The 24018-nt window shown below is 30.1% G+C and overlaps 1 protein-coding gene across 3 annotated transcripts in view; it reads right to left on the bottom strand.

Moving 5' to 3' along the window:
• Positions 1-20856, bottom strand: part of LOC134700341 (uncharacterized) — a 115908-nt gene extending 95052 nt beyond the window's left edge. For 2 of the 3 annotated variants that reach the window (XM_063561698.1, XM_063561700.1), the window contains exon 1: positions 10920-11042. The gene's annotated coding sequence lies outside the window, so the exon portion shown is untranslated. Of the gene's footprint in view, positions 1-10919; positions 11043-20789 lie in introns of those variants that run through there. The other variant, XM_063561699.1, reaches the window with a different exon arrangement.
• Positions 20857-24018: the final 3162 nt, after the last annotated feature.

Here is a 24018-nt window from a genome sequence, read left to right as displayed (position 1 = left end):
TCATGTAAAATCAGGTTAAAGTCACAATAAATAGTGTTATATACACCAATAATGATTGAGACAAAATATGGTTTAATTCCCCCCTCAGTAGTTACGTTAAAAGCAGGTCATCCCAATGTAGGTTTACAATAGTTACTAAAGATCCCTTATTATTATTTAGATAAGTGTCATTTAAAATTGTTTTGTTTAACAATTTTCCCGTAGACAGTTCTATAGTTAACCAATATGTTCTTTTGATAGCCATAACGTCCGTGTTTGTTATATGTTTGGTCATGGAATACATTTTTCAATCAAAATACCCTACTGAAAAGTGTGGTTAATTTTAATTCTATTTGGCCCAGTAGATGAAGTGAAGTAGATGTAATATAAAATAGATATAAAAAAAATGTTAGTAATTGACTGAAAAGGGCAATTACACCTAAAGGGTCAATTGATCATTTTGGCCATGTTGACTTATTTGTAGATCTTACTTTGCTGAACATAATTGCTGTTTATAGTTTATCTCTATCTATAACAATATTCAGGATAATCTTTAAAACTACTTATTTAGGTAGTCTGATACGTCTGAAAATTTTAGGAAAGTTAGATCTTAACCTGATGAATGTTTTTACCTTGTAAAATTTACTCTAAATATTTAGTTTCAAAGATATAAGGACGACAGACGACGGACGCCAAGTAATGAGAAAATATCACTTGAGCTAATGAGTCGTTAATTAAGACTGTTTATTCGGATAAAACATTTATTACTCTTTGTAGAATATGGATAAAAGTAACAAATAAAGCTACACGGTCTTATACAATCATTAAAAGGAAAGAATGACAATAAAAGCTCATACAAATCTTCTAAATGCAAATATTAGCATTTGAATATGCAGACATCCGATTCATTCAATTAAGCCGGCTATTAAATGTTTTATAAAATATACCGTATGAAAATTCATTTTAAAACATTAATAAAAAAAACTTTAAACAGAGAGAAACAACGTCCAATATTATACAATTCATGTTTAAATCAAATGTAATCCCTGGCATGTACTTATTTGGAAGGACAGAGAACTAAATTTCATAATAATAATTTAAAAATTTCTACAGTTCACCATTAAGAAATCATAATACAAATCAATAAACTGACTGCAATGGTTTGAATCCAACATGCTAGGACTTCATTTACTAGATTTTGTTTTGCCTCAATGACGACCAGTATTGCCACCGTAACATGATACATTTGAATGACATAATGACATTGTGAAGACAAACCCCAGTGCACGTTTTATTTTTGCATTTTGTGACATATTGTCATTGCCGAAAAGAAAACAATTTCCTACAAAACGACTTTGTCGACAAGTTAATCAGTATTCAACATAACAACAGAGACATGATCGTTATAAATGGTAATGCTGTAAATTTGATACAAAAACATTATTGATGTATTATTTTTTAAAAGCTTTTTCACCAATTAAGAGGAAAACATACATACGACAAAATACCGAATCTTCTATATCAAACAAAATACCGAATCTCATTTATTTTAAATAATATTTATTATTTGTTCAAATTGACAGTATTGGTTACAAAAATTAGATATTATTCTTTTAAAGGCAATATTTTAAATATAATTGTTATATTTCTTCATTTAAATGCATTTATTTCTTTTATTTAAATGGTATATTTTTTATTTAAATCCAATATTGTAACTGTAATGGGTGGTATAATTTGCAGAAAATCAGCTATTTGAACAAGATATTGAATGTCGCCCTTTACAATATAATCAGTCTGCAAACATTGCTTCAGTGTATTTTGCCAAATACTCTCAGTGTAAAGGAAAAACACACCATTTAATGTTGATTCCGATGTAGATTGAAGTGGCTGCGTTTCGGATGGCTATTTCGTAGTCGAGGAACATCGTGACCCGCTAGTTGTAGTTTAATATTGAATAGGTTGCATAGACCTTGAAGAATAAAGAGGAGCCTTGTGTATATCTGCTGGTCTTTACCGGGTACGAAACTGTAAACCAGTTTAAAATTAAGTTACTTGGCTTGGCTATATCTATTAGGTTAATTTATACACTTACATGTATCTATAATACTTAAGAACTTATAGCATTTCTTTTGATATTGTAATTATTCTATATAATCATAGTTTTTTTTTTAAATAATGATATAAATTCTTTGAGGCTGAAGTTGAAAGCGTTGGATACTATTAATTTTCTTTTCAAAAATATTTTTTTCCAGACTTCTAAATGCATGCTCTAACTAGATTTTCTTTTAACCGACTTATTTGCCAGACAAGTAAATGATTTACTGCCTTTTCTTTCGAATAATGTTATTTTCTAGAGATTCCATACTATTAAAAACACTTAATTTTGATACTTGATGCATGTTTTCAAATAACAAAAAAATCCCGTTTTTCATATAACAATTAATTCTAATTTAGTTTCCAGAGGTGAATTTACCTTTGACCCAATTATTCTTACACTCTAATGACTAAAAAAACATATCTTGCAATAACATTATGTATAGTTCTTTCACTTATCTCCCATATCGGAATAGTAAAATACAAAATGTAGGAATAGCCGAAAGACAACTTATCTTACCCCCTATACATTTCTAGGAATATGATTGGTAAAAGGTGTCAGACCACCAATTAAAAATCCCTATCTGTTCAACCAAATTTTGCAATTTTCAAAGCTTTCTAAATATTTTACCTTAAGTTTAACTTCAAGGAAACCAGGTATATCCTGAATTGTACATGTATCACCTTTCTACATGCCAATTTTCAACTAATGTTTAAAGTCTTGTAACACATTTCTGAACTTGAAAAGACAGGTACTACCAAAATAACTCCCGGTTTTCTGGAAATCTTAAATTAGTGTACTATGTAGCGCATTAATCCTGAAATTTTAATGCAAACTCATAGGCAAGTGAATTTTGGCTCCAAATGGTCAAAATATATTTACCTTTCACCAAAAGTTTCATTTCTGCAAATTTGTTGGTTAGTTTAAGTAAACAATGACATCAAAGGCACTATTTTGTGTCAAAGTAGGACTACTTTTACATACCTTCTAAATTGGAAGGAGTAATTGGTGGTCTGACACCTAAAAGCGTCCAGGTGGAGACCGTGAATATTTCATATAAGTTATTAGGGAGGCGGGGCTTATTTTGTACACGGTTAGCATTGGTTTTACGTCCCTTTGCATTCCATACTAGGCTAGAAGGGAGGCGGGGCTTATTTCGTACACGGTTAGCAGTTGTGTTTAGTGGGGTGCCCAATCAACAAATGTGATCAATTTGCCTTCACGGAATAACACACGGCTATATGTTATATCATTGGAAAGAAGTGACCAAGCCTCATCGAAATACTGTTGTCGTCGTTGTCTGCCGTGGTCTCATTTTTTTTAATCAGGGTCTAAGGTAAAAGCAAAAATTCCAGAAAAAAACAGTCACATTTAGATAGCTTGTTTCTCCAACATAAATGTGTTTGGAGCAAAATAAAAACAAATTATTTATTGAAAAATATCTTTTGTATCAACATTTAGAACTTATTTTATATTTTTATCGCCAAAAATGACTTTAGATTAATTTTTTTGCATATAGAGTGCAAATTTGAAATTTTCAAACAGCTGTTGGATAACAGTGACTTTGACCTATTTCAATTTCTAAATTTAGATTTTTTTGTATTCAACTCATTAGAAGTAGGATCTAAAGATGTTTTTTTAGATCTTAACGTTAATGATTTGTCGAAAACAAAATGTATTTTTCATGTCTTTTGCTAGTAATTAAGGTGTTCGCCAATTTCAAGGTTAGTTTCAAATTTCTGTTATTGGATGTGAAAAGTATATTATTCAAAGATTTTGTTTGGAAATTTTTGTAATATCAACGTCAAACGTGCTTGAATATAAAGATCTGTCTTGATTTGCTTTACAGAAATAAAAATTAATGCAAACGGAGAAAAAGGGGGATTTACTATATGAAAAAAAAACGTCTATTAGAAACAAGTAAAACACCAAATCCTACATATATTTACACTGACAGATGACTAAATGAGCAACAAGTGGCTATAATGTTGACAACTTGAAGTATTCCAAAAATATAAAAGTGGAGAGGGTTACAGTACCGATGTATTTTACAAACAATTGCAAACAAAAAAGGCATAAGACACCAAAGGGACATTTAAAAATTCGACTTTTAAAAATGACCCATATATAAAATTAGAGGCTCTGAAAAGCCTGTGTAGCTCACCAGTATCTACTGTGGTTTTCGAAATCAGGTAAAATAAGGTTAAAGTTACAATACATATTATTTTATACACCAATAATGATTGTTACAAATTTTGGTTAATTACCCCTCCCCTCCCAGTAGTTACGTTAAAAGCAGGTCATCCCAATATAGGCTTACAAAAGTTACTAAAGATCCCTCATTATTATTTAGATAAGTGTCATTTAAAATTGTGTTGTTTAAAAAATTTCCCGTAGACAGTTCTAAAGTAAACCAATATGTTCTTTTGATAGCCATGGCGTCCGTGTTATTTAGATGTTTGGTCATGGAAATACACTCATCATTAATACCAGGACTAAACTTTGTCGCCAAAAATGACTTTAGATTGATTTTTTTGCATATAGGGTGCAAATTAAAAATTTCAAACAGCTGTAAGTTAACAGTGACCTTGATCCATTTCAATTTCTAAATTTATAATTTTTGTATTCAACTTATTACAAGTAGGATCTAAAAATGTTTTTTTAGATCTAAACTTTAATAATTTTTCGAAAACAAAATGTGTTTTTTCATGTCTTTTGCTAGTAAGGTGTTTTTTAAAGGTAAGTATCAAAGTTCTGTTATTAGATGTGAAAAGTATATTATTCAAATGATTTTTTTGGAAATTTTTGTAATATTAACGTCAAACTTGGTTGAATATAAAGATCTGTCTATAGTTTGCTTGATAGAAATAAAAATTAATGCAAACGGAGAAAAAGAGTGGTTTACTTTATGAAGACAAAACGTCTATAAGAAACAGGTTAACACACAATTCTACATATATATACACTGAGAGATGACTAAATGAGCAATATTTGGCTATAATGTTTATTCCACAAATATAAAAGTGGGGAGGGTTATGTACAGCACCAATGTATTTTACAAACAATTGCAAACAATAAAGGCATGAAACACCAAAGGGACATTAAAAACTTGTAAAATGAAGACAAGCTGACAACAGCATGGCAAAAAAAATGGGAAAAACAGAACAAATGCAAATAGAAAATTTTGAACGAAGCTAGTATCGTCTACTATCCGGGTTTTGTTTTCTGTAATTAGTTTATACTTCAGTTTTATCATGTATATCGTTTATATTCAATTGATAAAATTTACTGTTTGCAATAGCATAAATTGTTCAAAACAACAAGGATGTTCTTTTCACAAGCAGAAAACCCTAGCCGTATTTGGCACAGCCTTTTGAACTTTTGATCCTCAGTGCTGTACAACTTTGTATTTGTTTAGACTTTCGAACTTTTAAATCTGGGCATGACTGGTAAGTCTTGTGTGAACGAGGCGCGCTTCTGGAGTATTGAATTTTAAACCTGGTGCCTTAGTTAGCTATTATGTGTATGTCTTATACGTTACTATTGGTATAAATATTGATTTTGTTATCAGTAGATTAAAAGCTAACTAAATTTTACTAGTATGTTATATACATATACATTTTCATGGATCTACAATCTGTCGATACCTGTAACTTGGCATTGCACAAGGTCATGGTTTTCTCTGGCTGTTTACACTTAATTCATTGAATGTTGGATGTGTACGGATTGATTATTTAGTGTTAGAGGCATGATTTTTTTATTAGTTGTTAGTGGCTTTGACCTAGCTGTCAGATAACCGCGAGTACTCTCAGATATGTCTTTTTGTGTCGGGATGTATAAGTATCCGGCCACGTCCACTTGTATTTTTTGTCTATCTGATGAGTTAAGCCTTTTTCAACTGATGTTTATAGTTCGTTCTTATGTTGTACTGTTATACCACTGTACCAGGTTAGGGGGAGGGTTGGGATCCCGCTAACATGTTCAACCCCGCCACATTATTTGTGTATGTGTCTGTCCCAAGCCAGGAGCCTGTAATTCAGTGGTTGTTGTTTGTTTATGTGTTACATATTTGTTTTTCGATCATTTTTTTACATAAATAAGGCCGTTAGTTTTCTCATTTGAATTGTTTTAAATTGTCTTATCGGGGCCTTTTACAGCTGACTATGCGGTATGGGCCTGCTCATTGTTGAAGGCCTTACGGTGACCTTTAGTTGTTAATGTTTGTGTCATTTTGGTCTGTTGTGGATAGTTGTCTCATTGGCAATTATACCACATCTTCTTTTTGATATCCTATCTATTTCTATTGTAGTCCTGTAATGTTGTATTGTCATTTTAATGTTATATTTAACATTGCCATTAAAGCGCGAAGTTTGGCATGCCACAAAACCAGGTTCAACCCACCATATTTTTCTTTAAAACTTTCCTGTACCAAGTCAGGAATATGGCCATTGTTATATCATAGTTCGTTTCTGTGTGTGTTACATTTTAATGTTGTGTTTCCGTTTTGTCGTTTGTTTTCTCTTATTTGAGTGTGAATTCACATTACTATAAGACGTGTCACGGTACTTTTCTATCCCAAATTCATGTTTTTGGTTTTGATGTTATATTTTTTATTCTCATCGGATTTTGTCTAATACATACTAGTGTGTATGTTACATTTTAATGTTGTGTCGTTTTTCTTCTCTTATATTTAATGCGGTTCCCTTAGTTTTAGTTTGTAACCCCGATTTTGTTTTTTGTCCATCGATTTACGAGTTTTGAACAGCAGTATACTACTGTTGCCTTTATCTACTACGTTATATGGTCTCCTGTAATTTAAGCCCACCAATTTCACGTCTATTTTTTATGTTTTTCCTCACTAGATATAGTATTACTATATTTCCTACGATTTGAGTAAATGTTTTATTTATTTTTAGAAAATATTATGGACTGCTTAATTTTCGTTCGATAGCTTACAAAGCTTCATAAGGTACAAACAGAAAAACTAAATATTAAACATCGACATCTTCGTCGTCATCAATGTTTCTAAATGCAACCAGACGAGTATTTACATTTTGACATATGTCATTTACCTGACATGGGCATAAATCTGTACACAATAGATTTTGTTCGAAGTAAATGCGACCCTTTGAAAACACAAATTTTCCCATACAAGTACAAACTAAACCTTGCCTAAATTCATTTGACATCTGAGAAAGACAGGAACAAGTCATTCTTCTTTTCCCATCAGAACTGAAGAGGAGGTAGTTTTTCTATATGGAAGGACATCAAATTCTGAAGTGAAACTCTTATTATACATTGTTTAAAAGTAGATTCACAGGGATGACGTTTGACAAGGGAGAAATTTAAATTGTATCCAATATTACGTTCAATTTGTTTAGGTCAAAATTATCTATTTTGAGTTTTGACTTGTTATCATTCAATCTAATAACAAGATCTCGAGCGGCATCTATAGATTCATCGATGTCACGATTAAAAAGGTTTGACAAATCGGTGAAACTATCTGGGTTTTTTTTCAAGTCTAAAAAAACAGTGCGCTTACTGATTCTAAACAGTGATGACGTTGTAATGAATTATGTTACATCATGTGCGGCTGGTAGAATGTTACAGATGGCAAACCCGAGACTTTACATATTTAGTGGACAGATATATACCGGCGCAGATATTGTGTGCATGTTATAGTGCCTAATTGAAACTATACCTATGCTGCATGGAGGGGAAGTAATAAACGCATACGATCAGAACATCTGTGTCTTATATCTTTATCATTATCCTACCCTTGATTCCTTTTACACCCAACTCTTTGTCAACATTAATAACATTTAAATTCATGCGATTATCTACTTCATCGGGCGTACACAATAATTCTTAACACCTGAATACTCCTTCTGAACATATTTATGGTCCTTGGAAGTGCTAGCTAGCTAGATAAATGTCTTCCTGATCATGTATCATAGTAACTGTTGATCTACAATGATGCTGAACAATTGACTCTCAAAGAAACCTGATTAAGGCCTGATGGTTCTCACTGACTCAAAGAAACTTTTTTCAGTCAGGAGTTTAACGACCTGAAACACTTTTCTACAGACGAACAAGAACTTGATTTAGCTTTCAATTAACTGTGTCTGATACTGTTAGATTTATAGCAAGAATGGTGGTACAACATTTTGTAATCATCAGTACGAAGATAGTCTATGTCTGAAGCATCAAGCAATATACTAAAATATACATGATCTGTCCGAGCTCTCATAGCATCAATAAAGCTTTTGTTTGTGCTAAATCTTCGCATAGTTATACGCATTTACTTAGAGTAACCCTGACATATAACACACTTATCCCATTGTATTCTATTTCTTTTTTGGCTTGATTGGCATAGTTAAACAGGAGTGTGAATGTGTGCCATATTCTGGATTTGAAACGTGACTGAAGGTTTTGATTTTTATATTACAATTATACCAAACTATCAATTCCAAAATGCAATTAAAGTTCTAAAAAACAATAAAAAAATATTTCATAAAACAAAACAACGATCTATAAACTAAGAAGACTATCCAAAACATACAAATCGACCATACAACCAAAAAAAAGAGAAATAAAGTTATTGACAATTGTCCTAATTAATGGCCTGATAGTAAAGCTACAAAACGAATAACGAGACGATAAAAGGCGTGTTTAAATCAAGACAAAGTTATAACTAAATTTGTGTTTTAAATTGCTTTTTCCTTCTCATCGTTTAACATTACACGAAAGATATCTGGCACAATCTAGTAAGAGAAATTTTTAATTTCATTTGGAACGGTAAACAAGACAAATTAAAAAGGTCAACTATGATAGCAGATAACAGTACAGGGGGATTTAATATGATAGATATCGACAGCTAATTAAATACACTTAAAATTAAATAGGTATCAAGATTAATGGAGTCAAAACATGAAAATTGGTCAATTATTCCGAGATTCTTTTTAGATAAATACGGGAAAAACTTCCTTTTCTTCAAAATGAATTTAGAAATTAAAATTTAAAACCACTTAAAATTACAACTGAACTAACAGAATTGTATCTGGATATTGTAAAATGCTGGATACGGAAGGTGGAGGTCAAACTAAATCACCCAGAAATACGCAAAGAAATTATATGGGGTAATAAAAACATAAAAATAAAAAAAATAACCATTATTGATGCGCAATTGAATCAAAAGCAATATAATCTATATTAATGAAATTATTGACGAAAACGGTCAAATCAACGAAAAGACAATACTGCGTAAGTTGGAAATAAAACACAACTTGATAGCCGAACTATAAATATTAAAAAAGCCATTCCGAAATGTTGGATAGATATCCTGAAAACAAATAAATCTGTTAAAACCCGAGTTAATATTAACGAAAAAATAATCAGAATGAATGAAACAGAAATAAATTTAGAAGATCTTGATAACAAAACCGTCTATCAAAATTTCATTTAAAACAAAATAACTCCAAACATTCAATTTGGATTAATACAATGGCAAAAAATATTAGGCGTAAAAACATTACTTATTAGACACTCCTTATCATTAAGAAACAAAGAAATCTACACAAACAGACTTAAAGTTTATAAATGGAAATTATTTAGCTTCAAATTGCCGAACACAGAAAATCTTTTTAAATTCAAAAATATCTAATACGTCAGAGCGTGCTTCGTGCAAATGCACAGACAATAATCAACATTTTTTTATCGATTGTGAATTTTTAAAAGACTTGTGGAGTAAAATAACAGAAAAAATGATTATCATAAACTTCTCTTAGAAAATAAACTTAAAGTCATAAGAAACGAGAGACCGGTGAAAAATAATGTTCATCCAATTCTTAAACCAATGCATACAAACATCATAAGCTTAGTCTTCTGTGCTCGAATCATCTTTTTTTTTGTGTAAATTTCGTATAATAGTCAGTTTTTTTTTCAATCGGTCAGTGTTGTTGTGAAAATATGGCAGGTAATTAAAGTTCGTGTTTTGGAGCCGAAGTTTAACGATTGTCACCTGTTTGTCAACATTTGACGAAAAATAAACAAAAAAGCATGGAATTTGAGCACGTGTTTAACATGTAAATTCAGATAATAGTTTATTTTAAGGACATTCGTGCGTATTGTGGTCACCGGATTTTTACGAGATGGGTCACACTGAGGTCACCTTGCATACGGAAAATATATCGGGGGAATTGCTTGCTGGAAGGAAGCAATCCAAATAAAGTAAACTTCTTCTAAATATGAATAAATTACAGAAAAAGTATATGTACATAAGTTTTACAATGAAAACTATCCGTTGAGTTATAAAAAACATATGCATTATTTTTTTTTTATTTGAGGTTTCTTATGACTTTAATATATATAGACTTTGGATATAAAATAGGAGACCGACATTATAATGACATAAATCTTATTATAACCTTGATAGGTTTCTCAAGTTACAAATCATTTTACACGTCGGAACAAAGAACAAAATCCGGCGACATATACAACATCTTTAAAAAAGAATTTAAATCATATTTTGAAGTTATGTAAAAAAAAATGTAAAAGTAATCTAATTCGCAAATTTCAAAAATTTATTTACACTGTTAGATTATAAAATATGTTAACATACTATTCATATATAGTTTCGAAACATAACGTAGAAAATATTTACTCAATTATCTTTAAAATGAAATTCTACAAATGCAAAATAAAAATTGTCACCTCAGTGGCCGTAATTAAAAACCCTTAAACTACACCTATTCTAAAACTTTAAATCAAAACACAGTAAGGTCCAGATTATGGAGAAAGCCAATAAATTTCATATTTCGATAATAATTAACATAAAATATCTTACCTTTTGATGATAATCTAAAAGCGAAAAAACTATAATATCCTTCTATCATGTCAGGTTACGATTATTTGATCACACTAAGACACCTGCACGATTTTTCTAAGCGAGCAATATGTGTCAGGTAGATTGTATCCAATAATGAGGATGTAAAAGAAAAGGTCAAATTCGGAACAAAATTACGTAATTATAAATGTGAATGATTTGCAATTATATATGCTTACATTGTATTTTTTTCCATATTTAATTAACTAACAATCAGTCGATTTTATTATAAATTATAAATGTATGTTTTACACAGAAATTAAACTAAAAAGTACTTACAAAATTTATTGTATACTACTAACGGTTAACCAGGCCGGGATAAGGTACCGGTATTTGATGTATCCACTAACAAATGTGAATAACTATTATTAAAACATGATTTACCTTTAAAAAAAAAAGAAAGAAAAAAAGAAGATATTTAGCACACATATAAACCACGTCTTATTGATGTAAGCAGAAAAAGTCTTAATAAATCTTTTTAGCTTTCGTTATATAACAAATTTAATGTTTAAGCTAATTGATCAGTATCATTTGAACAAATAACACAGAAAGTAATAATTTTGTTTCTCGTGTTGAAAACAGTCTGCATGATGAGGGGTGTTGCTAAACGGCGGAAATGATAAACGGAACGAAAACAGAAACGGAAAGAAATATTATATGAAGGAGATTTAATAGTAAAAAAGTTAAAATAGAAATAGCTACGAAAATCGATAACGACTAAAGTAACGAAATCACACAACAATTATATTGAAAATAGGAACTATAAATATAAAAAAATAGCTACAAAAACAAGAGTCTATAAAGAGTACGTGCCATTTATGTAGGTCTATATGCATCTTAAACAGTGGGAATTCTCCAGCATTATAAACTGGAATAGTTCATGAAAAATCTCTCTATCTTCTTTAAATTTTTATCCAAAACACAACGGAGGATACAAATTGTCGTTATTTAAGGACAATCATTGCTTTTAAAATTTACTTACTGTTACGGAAATTTTGCATTGTTTGTCGATCTTGTTTTATTGATACTTTTTTGTTTGTTTGCTGCATGATAATAAAAGCAGTGTGGACAATTTGCTTTTGAAAACCCTAGGACATGACTGCGAAACGGAATAACATAAGGGCGCTGTTTAAATCGTATATCCATGTAAGCTACTAATTTTCAATCACTTGTTTCACTTCAATTCGTGTTTATTGATTTTATATTTAGGGAGGTGTGATGTTTTTTTCGACATCAATACAAAACAGCGTATTTCGCTATTGTAATCAGGTGAGAAAGACTTTCATGGTAAAGTGAATTACATATAGATAAAGTGTATTCAAGTTTCTTTTCTAATTCCCGGTTTGACTTTTCGATTGTTGTCCACATGTCATTGTCCCGTTAGGTTTCTTTGTCATTATACAAGAACAGAAACAACGAATATTTTTGTTTGTATTGTTGGGTCACTATCTTATTGATGTGTATTCAACATTTGTTTTAGATAAGAAAAGTCGAACAAACTATATTGAATCACATAAAGGACGTACGCATTACTTTATCGAATATTTCAAAAACATAGTCTCATCATTAATGCATTAAAATCTTTTATTTTCAATGTATTCCTCTGATTTTCTTTATTGTATGCATATATTATAGTATTTAAATCATGCTTATGTAGATATTCTTTAAAATGACTCAAAGAACAAAATTGTGAAAGAAGAGGGACAAAAGATACCAGAGGACAAAAAATGAAAAAGACAAACAGACAAACGATAGTACACATAATACACATACAAAATTAAAAACAAGTGACATGAACCTCATCAAAAACTAGGGGTGATCTCAGGTGTTCCGAAAGTTTGAGGAGATCCTGATCCATATGTGGCACTCGTCGTATTGCTCATGTTGTAATAAATCCGGTAAACAGTCTAATTCGGTAGGTCACATTTATGAAAGGGAAGGTGATTGTAGTAACGACGTAAGGAACATATCCGATATCATTTGTGAAACGGTTATTCAATAACGGTCAACCAACTCGTGATGGCGTCCGAAAAATTTACGAAGGAATGATTTCAACATTTGGAACTCTTGATTTGATAGCTTCATTGTGTGCCGCAATATGGCAAGCCGTTGTGGAATTTATTCCCTATTTATTAAAATTAAAAAATCATTTATTAATATTAAATATTATTTTTTAATATTAATAAATCGAATTTTTAATATTAATAAATATTTTTTTATATTAAAAAATAGTCATTTTTTAATATTAATAAATAGGTTTTATTTTCTAATATTAAAAAATCATTTTTAATATTAAATATTCGATTTATTAATATTAAAAAATAATATTTAATATTAAAAAATAGATCCTATTTATTAATATTAAATATTCATTTTTTAATATTTATAAATCATTTTTTAATATTAAAATATCATTTTCTAATATTAATAAATGGTCTTATTTTTTAATATTAAAAAATGAATATTTAATATTAAATATTCAGGTTGATTTTTTAATATTAAAAAATCATTTTCTAATATTAATAAATACGCCACCTATATATAAGAGTTGTTTGAGCGCTTTTATTTACTATGATCATACCTAACTGCAAGCATGTAGCTGAACTAGATCGGTGGAAAATATGAATAACAAAAACATCTACGAAACACCTGCGTTATCCGACAATCAGCCAATTATTGTAAAAATAACAAGTTGAAAAAAAAAAGTTTTGTTTTTTCTTAAATGTACAAATAAAGTCTCTTGTTACTCCAACTCCATATTGAGCAAAGATCAGCAAACGGTAATGAGAATATTTTTGTTTCTGCCGTGACCACTTCGCGGTCTGCGTTTAAACTATGTAGATTTCTTTGAAAAATGTTGAGACTTGGATTCAAAAAATAAACTTTTAAGCCCCAGTTGTAAATTGTAGAATATAAACAATAAATGTACATTGTCGGAAATACTAAATGTATGTGAACTCGCTGAGAAAGAAGAGAAAACTACGGCTAAAGTAGCTATTCGTTCTGTTTCTAAATCTTCCCGGAACAAAAATGTGTGATTTTAACAGGTAAATGATTATGTAATTTCAGGTGACCAAATTATCAAAGGTTTCCTTGTGATATATGACTGACGTTTAATTTCTATAACAACTTCCCCCAATAAATGTTGACATAACCATGATAACAGGAAAAAGGCAATAAAAGTTATGTTCATGACTGTTCAAAACAATTAAAATTTAATTCATGCACGAAAAAGAAATTTTGAAAGATTTATATTCTCATACGGTTGTTGTTTTATCTTTTTCTCTAATCTTTTATTCTGATAATAACCTTTTAACTTGAAAAACTTACAAGACACAATCCAGTGATAAGAAAACTGTTTCGTTTGATTAGATTAAAGAAGGTACATATTTTTTTAGACACTCATTTTTTTTTTAAACGAAAATCTATAAAACATTTTGTTTATTATATTTAATGAAATTACTGTTAAAAATATTACTAAACATGAACATATCAGTAAAAGCTGCCCATTTAATAGACATAAATGGTAAACAATAAAAGAATGTAGGACAGAAAGTGACAGGACAAAAAGTCACAGACAAAAAGTCACAGTTCATTTTTTCTGATTATTTTCTTTAAAGAAAAAACAGCTTATTTCTACAAAAATATTTTTGAATTTTTCTTGAACTATTGTATATATACCAACTCATTGGCACTCGAACCACATCTTCCTATATCTATTTGTAAACAAAAATTATCAAAAATATATCAAAGATAAACAAATTGTTAAAGAGACAAAATGTCAAAGTGGCTTGGAACTTAAATGGCTTCATGGTGCCAAGAGATATATCTTTTGCATTATCAAAATTAAATAAATCTTGATTTTTCAAGTATAATGACACATTTCCTAAACTTTAATTTGAATATATGTATTAAAAAGTAAATATTTCAAGATATTTCTCTTATATATTCAAACAAGTGTCAACAAATTATTTGTGACTTTTTGTCCTACCAAATTTGTGACTATATGTCCTGTGAATTTTTGTCCTGTGACTTTCTGTCCGTTTACCAGGTCATAGGAAATAATCTGTTTACAATAATCAATAGCTCTTCAAAATAGTCGAAGAACACTTAGAAAAGAAAGTTCAGTGAAAATGGACTTCATACTAAACTCCAAAACATATAAATAAAATAATATTAAAAAAAACCCATCCACGACTCAGTAACAAATGCCAGAGGTCCCTTATTTAGGACAGGCACACAAATGCCCGTTGAAGGGGTTAATAGGCATAGGAATATATGGTATGGGTGCCAATGAGACACCTCTCCATCCAAATGACAATTTATAAATGTAAAGAATTATAGGTCAAGGTGCGACTTTCAACACAGAGCCTTGGCTCACACCAAACAACAAACTATAAAGCATAATAAATGGCCCCACAATTACAAGTGTAAAACTATTCAAACGGGAAAACCAACGGTCTAATCTATATTTAAAAAAAACGAGAGACGAGAAACAGGTATAAATTACATAAACAAACGGCAGCTACTGTACATCAGATTCCTGACTTAGGACAGGTGCAAACATTTGCAGCGGGATTACACGTTTTAATGGTACCAAACCTTCTCCCTTTTACTGAGACAATAGTATAACATCACAACATAGAAAAACACATGATCAATTGGGAGGCTTAACTCAATCAAAATACGTAGATTAATTTAACACACTATGAACAAATAGATTTGAGATGCGATACCTGAATGTATTGTGAGATCTGATATCAACCCTTCCCTATACCTCTAGCCAATGTAGAATAAAGAAATGTATGCAAAATATACAAGTTTTCTAAGTCTAGACCACACACGCGGTGACCAAAGACATCGTTCATCGTTTATTGATGTAAAAAAAGAGAAATAGAAACCATTTCATCCTATATTTTATCAGAGGGTATACAATAAGCCGAGAGTTTTTTTCATAATACATTCTACAAGGCCATACATTTCACGGCATGATGATACACTTTTATTACAATTACGTATCGGAACTATCTAGACTGCAACAGGTATATTTCAATTTTATCAAACAGCCCAACGAAACATCTACTAGTACCCAAAATACAGCTGTGCAGTCCGTTTTTACTACACATTTTTTATTGCACCATATGCACTTATTGTTCCTCATAGCAATTTATGATTTGTAAAAGTAAAGTAAGAACGTTTCTGTAGATATAAAAAAGAAGATGTGGTATGATTACCAATGAGACAACTGTCCACAAGAGACCAAAATGACACAGACAGCAACAACTATAGGTCATCGTATGGCCTTCAACAATGAGCAAAGCCCATACCGCATAGTTAGCTATAAAAGACCCCGATATGACAAGTAAAACAATTGAAACGAGAAAACTAACGGCCTTATTTAAATTAAAAAAAAATGAAGATGATTTGTTTTTGTTCAAAATTAAATTTGATAAAGCGTTTATATAAAATTGAGAATGGAAATATAGCATATATTGACATTTCTGAAATATAAAATATACATATTAACTCCTTTGTTGTCCTGTGTGCTCTTATAAAAGTCCTTGTCCTTTGTGGTGTTTAATGTAGATTCATATAGAATGAAGGACAGAAAGTCACAGGACAAAAAGTCACGGACAAAAAGTCACAGGACAAAAAGTAACAATTCATTTTTCTGATTATTTTCTTTGAATAAAAACCGTTTATTTCTGAGACACGCCGGGACATGTGAAACCCCCAACCCTGCTTTTTTTTTTACAAAAATCTAAATATCACTGAAATAAAATTAAATTATTTTTGAGATACGGCGCGACATGTAAAAAACCTCCCCTGTTTAACAAAACACTCAATAACTCAAAAATAAAGTTTTAAATCATCACCAAAAAGTATACAGGTCTTGAGATTAATATAACAAAGAAGTGTGTAAAGTTTTAAGCAATGATCATAAATTGTTTTTTAGATACGGCACAACATGTACCCCCCTTTTTTTTTTTACAAAATACTCAATAACTCAAAAATGAAATTTTGAATCATTTAAAGTTATAAGCCATAGTCAAGAATCGTTTTTGAGAAACGATGCGACATGTGAAAAAAACACACCCTTGTTTTAGTTACAAAGTGCCGTAACTCAAAAAGTTTTAATCTTATTTTCACAAAAAAGTATACAGATCATTTGACCATCATAAGAAACAACTATGTTAAGTTTCGTGAAATTTTGATAAGTCGTTCTCAAGTTACGGCGCGACATGTTTACGCCGGACAGACGGACGGACGCACAGACTGACAGACACCGGACATTTGTATACCATAATACGTCGCGTCAACATTTTGACGGGCGTATAAAAAGTAAATATTCCAAGATATTTCTCTTAAAAATTCAAACAATTGTCAAGAAAACTTGCTGATTTATTGCATTAATGAAATATTTAAACGAGCACTCGCACCTGCAAAGTGAAAAGGTATAAATATTAGTTGCAATAACTTGTTTCCCAATTTACTATAAATAAATATGTTTAAACTAAACATGGGACACATGAAAAATATCTTGGTTGTAAATAGGAAAGTTATATTTGCCATACCAGGATACCCAAAACCACCATTCTTTGCTGATATACATGTATGTGTCTAAGCTTTAATTGCTTTGGAACATGCCAACTTCTACCTCTATTACAATGGCCTGCGTAGAAAATCTCTTAGTTTAGTAAGCAGGCAATATCAATATTTTTTTAGTAATCGCTTATGTCGAATTGTCGACCCAAGTAAATAAATTGATCGAGAATTTAGTCAGTGGTACACTTGAATGTGACATTAATTATGTTTTGATTTTTTCATGAACTTAAATATTGATATGAATAGATTTTTTCAAAGCTCTGGTAGGGGCAATGCCACAGTGGGCAATGCAGAATATTTAACCATGGTACTGTGGTATGTTTGCCAAATATCGGTCATTGTCAATTTGTTTTGTCCCTAAAACGCTTTTATTTTGGCAAGTTCAGAAACTATTAAAAGGATTAAACATTTAATATTTAATAGTTTATAATCATTAAATAGTTCAAACTTTCCTAAAATACTTGTCAGGGTCGATATAAGATGGTCCGAGTTAACTTAACATAGACTAGTCTCCAAAATTTCTACGGACCGACTTGTCTAATAATCATCATTTAAGCGTTTGACAGATAATGATTGATTTGCCTTATAATAAACCCTAAGGTTACATTGATGTTGATTTTGTAATATTAATAAATGATTTTTTAATATTAAAAAATCAGCGTATTATTTAATATTAAAAATTCATTTATTAATATTAAAAAATCAGACTGAATATTTAACATTAAAAAATGATTTTTTAATATTAATAAATGATTTTTTAATATTAAATATTCATTTATTAATATTAAAAAATCAGCGTATTATTAAATATTAAAAATTCGATTTATTAATATTAAAAAATGATTTTTTAATATTAAAAAATCATTTATTAATATTAATAAATGATTTTTTAATATTAATAAATACGGAATAAATTCCACAACGGCTTGCCATACCGCAACCCTCTATCAAGAAGATCATGATAGAAAATGCAAGCACGGGAATATAGTATCAATTGGGAGATATATACCTGGTATGAAGGTGCTGCTGGCATGTTGCTACTTAGAAATGGAAAGTTCAAAATTGGAAAGCTGAAATCATCTCTTTTGTCGTAAAGTTTTGTTTTCAACCGACCCTCATTGTCAATTTCTAGATATAAGTCAGGATATGAGGCCGTATAGGCTCCCATAGCATCAATCAAGCTTTTGTTTGTGCTAAATCTTCGCATAGTTATAAGAATTTCATTAGATTAACCCTGACATATAACACACTTATCCCATTGTATTCAATTCCTTCTTCGTTTATGGCTTGATTGGCATAGTTAAACAGGAGTGTGAATGTGTGCCATATTCTGGATTTGAAACGTGACCGAAAGTTTTGATTTTCATATTACAATAATAATTATTATACCAAACTATCAATTTTAAAATGCAATTAAAGTTCTAAAAAACAATAAAAAATATTTCATAAAACAAAACAACGATCTTCAAACTAAGAGGACAATCCAAAAAATACAAATCGACCATACAACAAAAAAAAGAGAAATAAAGTTAGTGAAAATTGTCCTAATTGATGACCTGATAGTAAAGCTACAAAACGAGTAACGAGACGATAAAAGACGTGTTTAAATCAAGACAATATTATAACTAAATTTGTCTTTTAAATTGCTTTTTCCTTCTCACCGTTTAACATTACACGAAAGATATTTGGCACAATCTAGAAAGAGAATTTTTTAATTTCATTTGGAACGGTAAACAAGACAAATTAAAAAGGTCAACTATGATAGCAGATAACAGTACAGGGGGATTTAATATGATAGATATCGACAGCTACTTTAATACACTTAAAATTAAATGGGTATCAAGATTAATGGAGTCAAAACATGAAAATTGGTAAATTGTTCCGAGATTCTTTTTTGATAAATACGGGAAAAACTTCCTTATCTGCAAAATGAATTTAGAAATTAAAATTTTAAAACCACTTAAAATTTACTACTGAACAACCAGAATTTTATCTGGATATTGTAAAATGCTGGATACGGAAAGGTGGAGGTCAAACTAAATCACTCACTAACTTTATAGAAATACGCAAAGAAATTATATGGGGTGATAAAAACATAAAAAAATAAACCATTATTGATGCGCAATTGGATCAGAAGTAATATAATCTATATACATGAAATTATTGACGAAAACGTTCAAATCAACGAAAAGACAATACTGCGTAAGTTAGAAATAAAACACAACTGGATAGCCGAACTATCAATATTAAAAAAGCTATTCCAAAATGTTGGATAGATATCCTGAAAACAAATAAATCTGTTAAAACCCGAGTTAATATTAACGAAAAAATAATCAGAATGAATGAAACAGAAATAAATTTAGTAGATCTTGATAACAAAACCGTCTATCAAAATTTCATTAAAAACAAAATAACTCCAAACATTCAATTTGGATTAATACAATGGCAAAGAATATTAGGCGTAAAAACATTACTTATTAGACACTCGTTATCCTTTAAAAACAAAGAAATATACACAAACAAACTTAAAGTTTATAAATGGAAATTATTTAGCTATATATTGCCGAACACAGAAAATCTTTTTAAATTGAAAATATCTTATACGTCAGAGTGTGTCTTATTCAAATTCACAGACAATTATCAACATTTTTTTTATCGATTTTTAATTTTTAAAAGACTTGTGGAATAAAATAACAGAAAAAATTAATATCATAAACTTCTCTAGAAAATAAACTTAATATATATAGTCTTTGGATATAAAATAGGAGACCGACATTATAATGACATAAATCTTTTTATAACGTTGATAGGTTTATCAAGTTACAAATCATTTTACACGTCGGAACAAAGAACAAAATCCGCCGACATATACAACTTCTTTAAAAAAGAATTTATATTATATTTTGAAGTTAACAGATATGTAAAAAAATGTAAAAGTAATCTAATTCTCAAATTTCAAAAAATTCTTTACACTGTTAGATTATAAAATATGTAAACATACTATTCATATATAGTTTCGAAACATAACGTAGAAAATATTTACTCAATTATCTTTAAAATGAAATTCTACAAATGCAAAATAAAAATTGACACCTCAGCGGCCGTAAAGAAAAACCCATAAATTATACCTATTCTAAAACTTTAAATCAAAACACAATAAGGTACAGATTATGGAGTAAGACAATGAATTCATATTTCGATAATAATTAACATAAAATATCGTACCTTTTGATAATAATCTAAAAGCGAAAAAACTATAATATCCGTCTATCATGTCAGGTTACGATTATTTGATCACACTAAGACACCTGCACGATTTTTCTAAGCGAGCAATATGTGTCAGGTAGATTGTATCCAATAATGAGGATGTAAAAGAAAAGGTCAAATTCGGAACAAAATTACGTAATTATAAATGTGAATGATTTGCAATTATATATACTTACATTGTATTTTTTTCTATTTGTAATTAACTGACAATCAGTCGGATTTTATTATGAGTTATAAATGTATGTTTTACACAGAAATTAAACTAACAAGTACTTACAAAATTTATTGTATACTACTAACGGTTAACGAGGCCGGGATAAGGTACTGGTATTTGATGTATCCACTAACAAATGTGAATAACTATTATTAAAACATGATTTACCTTTAAAAAAAAAAAGAAGATATTTAGCACACATATAAACCACGTCTTATTGATGTAAGCAGAAAAAGTCTTAATAAAATCATGAAATACTTATATTTATTTAATATAAATCTTTTCAGCTTTCGTTATATAACAAATGTAATGTTTAAGCTAAATGATCAGTATCATTTGAACAAATAACACAGAAAGTAATAATTTTATTTCTCGTGTTGAAAAAAGTCTGCATGATGAGGGGTGTTGCTAAACTGCGGAAATGGAAAACGGAACGGAAACAAAAACGGAAAGAAATATTATATGAACGAGATTAAATAGTAAAAAAGTTAAAACAGAAATAGCTACGAAAATCGATAACGACTAAAGTAACGAAATCACACAACAATTATATTGAAAATAGGAACTATAAATATAAAAAAAATAGCTAGAAAAACAAGAGTCTATAAAGAGTACGTGCCATTTATGTAGGTCTATATGCATCTTAAACAGTGGGAATTCTCCAGCATTATAAACTGGAATAGTTCATGGAAAATCTCTCTATCTTCTTTAAATTTTTATCCAAAACACAAAGAAGGATACAAATTGTCGTCATTTAAGGGCAATCATTGCTTTGAAAATTTACTTACTGTAACGGAAATTTTGCATTGTTTCTCGATCTTGTTTTATTGATAGTTTTTGTTTGTTTGCAGCATGATAATAAAAGCAGTGTGGACAATTTGATTTTGAAACCCTAGGACATGACTGCGAAACGGATGAACATAAGGACACTGTTTAAATCGTATATCCATTTAGGCTGCTAATTTGCAATCTCTTGTTTCACTTCAATTCATGTTTATTGATTTTATGTTCAAGGAGATGTGATGTTTTTTTCGACATCAATACAAAACAGCGTATTTCGCTATTGTAATCAGGTGAGAAAGGCTTCCATGGTATAGTGAATTACATATAGATAAAGTGTATTCAAGTTTCTATTCTAATTCCCGGTTTTACTTTTCGGTTGTTGTCCACATGTCATTATCCCGTTAGGTTTCTTTGTCATTATACAAGAACAGATACAACGAATATCACCAATGCAAAACAACGAAAACAAGATACACAAATTCCCTAATCTTGATTCAGAGAAAGTAAAAAAAAGAAAAAAAAGGTTTTAAAATGAAAAGCACATTCCAAAACATTTATTACTTCACAGCCTATATAATCGAGACCAATGTCTATCTTTTTTAGCCGTATGTAGATTTTTGTTTGTGTTGTTGGGTCACTATCTTATTGATGTGTATTCAACATTTGTTTTAGATAAGAAAAGTCGAACAGACTATAATGGACATACGCATAACTTTATCGAATATTTCAAAAATATAGTCTCATCATTAATGCATTAAAATCTTTTATTTTCAATGTATTCCTCTAATTTTCTTTATTGTATACATATATTATACTATTTAAAACATGCTTATGTAGATATTCTTTAAAATGACTCAAAGAACAAATGTGAAAGAAGAGGGACAAAAGATACCAGAGGACAAAAAATGAAAAAGACAAACAGACAAACAATAGTACAAATTATACAACATACAAAACTAAACAATAAGTTACAAGAACCTCATCAAAAACAAGGGGTGATCTCAGGTGTTGAACAGTTCCGGAAGGGTGAGCAGATCCTGATCCACATGTGGCACCCGTCGTGTTGCTCATGTTGTAATAAAGACGGTAAACAGTCTAATTCGGTAGGTCACATTTATGAAAGGGAAGGTGATTGTAGTAACGATGTACATGTAAGGAACATATCCAATATCATTTGTGAAACGGTTATTCAATAACGGTCAACCAACTCGTGATGGCGTCCGTAAAATTTAGGAAGGAATGATTTCAACATTTGGAACTCTTGATTTGATAGCTTCATTGTGTGCAGCAACCCTCTATCAAGAAGATCATGATAGAAAATGCAAGCACGGGAATATAGTATCAATTGGGAGATATATACCCAGTATGCAGGTGCTGCTGGCATGTTGCTACTTAGACATGGAAAGTTCAAAATTGGAAAGCTTAAATCATATCATTTGTCGTAAAGTTTTGTTTTCAACCGACCTTCATTGTCAATTTCTAGACAAAAGTCGGGATATGAGACCGACTTAACTGTATATGTTGTATCTTTTACCTCTATTTCGATGGGAAAGATGCGTCAAACTTGGTCACCAAATTTTGAATTATTTAGTAAAAGAAAGAGTAAAAGGATATTGCTTACTTATTATCTTTCTTTTTAAGAAGTTCGGAGTCTGTTCCTGTATGAAGTCAACCTCATATAAAAAGAAACAAGTCGGGAAGGAGAGGGGCATAATTGGTTCCCATTGGAATGCCGACGGTTTGTCGAAATACGTTGATTGTTTTTGATTTCCTTATCAGTAGGACAACACGTAATGGCGGCCATTATATGATGTTTGATATGGCATTTCACGCTGGAAAGTTGCATTTAAGACATTCTTAGATGCTTAAACTTTATGCCAGACAACAGCAAAGGTAAAGGTTTATGCCAGATATTTCAGTGATGTTTTTCCAAGAGGTCGTATCCCATGAAAAAATTTAAACGGCAAAGAAGTGTAAAATCATAATTTGAACACATGAAAATTGACATCCCAGTTTTCATCATTTCCTTTTCATATTTTTTATCCACTATTTACACCAATCACTGGTGTATTACATTATAATTTCGGTCTTGGATATCCGCTCTTGTCTCCAAAAATCTTATACCCACAAAATTATTCAACATCCGTTTTAAAACTGGTCAAATTGTTCTCCACAATCACCCTGGAAATA

This window comes from Mytilus trossulus, unplaced genomic scaffold (assembly GCF_036588685.1).
Source record: "Mytilus trossulus isolate FHL-02 unplaced genomic scaffold, PNRI_Mtr1.1.1.hap1 h1tg000138l__unscaffolded, whole genome shotgun sequence".
Lineage (NCBI taxonomy): Eukaryota > Metazoa > Mollusca > Bivalvia > Mytilida > Mytilidae > Mytilus > Mytilus trossulus.
This window is presented reverse-complemented; position numbering and strand designations above follow the sequence as displayed.